The sequence below is a fragment of the Planococcus citri genome, chromosome 2 (genome assembly GCF_950023065.1).
Source record: "Planococcus citri chromosome 2, ihPlaCitr1.1, whole genome shotgun sequence".
Taxonomy (NCBI): Eukaryota; Metazoa; Arthropoda; class Insecta; order Hemiptera; family Pseudococcidae; genus Planococcus; species Planococcus citri.
In genome coordinates, this window is record NC_088678.1 from 13,386,030 (window position 1) to 13,388,725 (window position 2,696).

General features: G+C 33.7%; 1 protein-coding gene across 2 annotated transcripts in view; it reads left to right on the plus strand.

The window, feature by feature from the left end:
- LOC135834744 (uncharacterized) overlaps positions 1-2,696 on the plus strand; it is a 32,490-nt gene that overhangs the window by 2,886 nt on the left and 26,908 nt on the right. The window lies entirely within an intron of this gene.

Here is a 2,696-nt window from a genome sequence, read left to right on the forward strand (position 1 = left end):
GCTAAAATGCCTTTTTCGATTTTAGTGAATTTTCAAAAATCAACATTTTACCAAATTGACCCAGAAAGCTGAAATTTGGGATGTACCCTATTTTCGACCTGCAAAATTGATTGGAAACTGTTTGAAACCATTTTGACTAGTTCTGGAGCCTCCAGCAAATTTTTGAAACTCGAAATTCCCACAAAATGTCATCAAATGGAGTTGGAAATCCGAAATTTACTCTGCAAACTAATTTCAATACGCTATAAAGTCGACTGTAGGTGAATTTCAAGTCGTTTTGGAGCCTCCAGCAATTTGTTGACAATTACTGGAGCCTCCAGTAGATTTTCAAAACTTGAAATTTCCCCAAAATTTTATCAAATGGGGTTAGCAAGCCGAAATTTACTCTGCAAACCAATTTTATGAAGCTTCCAGTTACTTTTTGGAAATTTCAATTCAACTAAAAACGCAATGAACCCTCTCAAAAAGTCACTGGAGGCTCCAAAATTACTTGAACTCGCCTTAAGTCGTCTTGGAGGGTGTTAAAATTGGAGTGCATAGTTAATTTCAGCTTTCCATCTCCATTTTGATGAAATTTTGGGGGAAATTTCAAGTTTCAAAAATTTACTGGAGGCTCCAGTAATTTTCAAAAAATTGCTGGAGGCTCCAAAACGACTTGAAATTCACCTGCAGTCGACTTCACAGCTTATTAAAATTAATAACTCCATTTGATGAAATTTTGAGGGAATTTCGAGTTTCAAAAATCTGCTGGAGGCTCCAGAATTGCTCAAAACGGTTTGAAACAGTTTCCAATCGATTTGGCAGGTCACAAATAGGGAATATCTCAAATTTCAGCTTTCTGGGTCAATTTGGTAAAATGTTGATTTTTTTCTCACATTTTGTCCAAAATTTGATTTTTGAAAATTCACCAAAAATCGAAAAAGGCACTTTAGCACTAAACTTGAAGTTTCAACAGGTGATGAATTTTTGCCTGCTCTTTCGATCTACTTTTGTACGGTTTAAAAATTTTTATGCTGGAGTTCTATGTTGGAACGCAATCAATCAAAATGGCCGCCATTTTGTAAGTAGGGCCACTTTTTTTTCGAGGACAAGGTCTAGAACTGTTCCTTAGGACTCCCCCTCTAAGAAAAAAGTTGTCCCGGAGGATCGGCAGGGGGGTGCAAGTAATCCTTATGCGCCCCCCCCCCGACGTAACTTTACCGAATTTTGATATTTCTTCACGAAAAATAGAGCATCTGAATTTTCAAAAATTCGCCAAAAATTGAAAAATGAAACCGAGCACTCAAAATTTGTCTTAGTGGTGTATTTTTGGATAACCTTTCGTATCGACAATTAATTGCATTCAAAAAAAGACAACACTTGCATACAAAACAGTTTAAAAAATATATAAAAGTTGAATTTTGTCAAAAATTTTTCCATTTTAAAATGTAGAATGAACGCGACAATGGAAACCACAATTAATTTTATTTACTGCTAAGCAGATCTCCCTGTTCTCATTTTCTTTTCGTTATTAAAAAAAAAAAATTCTTCAAACGTCGTTTCTGTAATTTTCTTTCAAAATTCAACTAGGTAGGTAAGAGGTTAGTTCAATTGGAAATTCCCAACAGAGTAATCGAAAATCTACCAATATTTGTGAATCTCAGTCACATTACTTTTCAAACAAATTTTTCAAGTCAAATAATTAGAAAAAAATATGTACATCTCTAAGATCAAATTTAAGTTATCAAATACGAGAGTAGGTAATACTGTCCATTAATAATATGTACTATAAATTCGCATACAATCTTGAAATTCTTGAAATACTCGAACTACATACATACGAATATATAATCTTCGTTTCTCGAATCTCGATTTAATTTACTAGTATGTTCCACATGTTACCTATCGTACAAATATATGGGTCGACAAAACTCGAGCATGCTTCCATCTCACTATCGTATAGAGAATTCGTTTAATTAAATCGAATGAATTCGAATAAGTATATCTTCATATATATCATTTTCACCTTCACTTAATACGCATATTTCGATAAGGAAACTCTGAATTGCAATTTATACACGATCGTTGATTAAATATATGTCCTATGAACTCGAACGCATTAACTAAAAACTATTCACTATACAAATTATAAATTCAATATATAGCTTATCTTGGAGCAAAATTATTATAATATATAAGAGATTTACTAACCTTAATTACTGCGACGGAATACCTCAATCCACGACGGACGACGACATCGGGACAACTTGGATGTTATAGCCACATCTTCATTCAGTATCTAAAAAAATATAATAAGAGTTTAAGTACCTACTGAATTCAAGCAAAAATGTTCAACGATACATTGAATATGGAACCCTAAATAAAAAGAAATTCAAGGAGAAGTTGCCAAGGAGCTGCAATAGAAAAATACCAAGGAAAACAACTACCTATAATCATACCTAGCTGCCTATTAACCAATCGTGGCATTTGCTTAAATAATTACCTACCTATCATAACCATCGACTACTACATAAGTGCATTATGGCCTCTCGAAACTCATCGCAATTTACGCATAGTCCTAAACATATCCAAACGGTTTTGGCTTCCCCCTAAAAACAAAAAACCAACCATCACCACCACCACACCCTTATTATACGTACTCGTAATCACAAAGATGGATTGATTACAAAATATTAAAATGAACGATATTGTTGCAG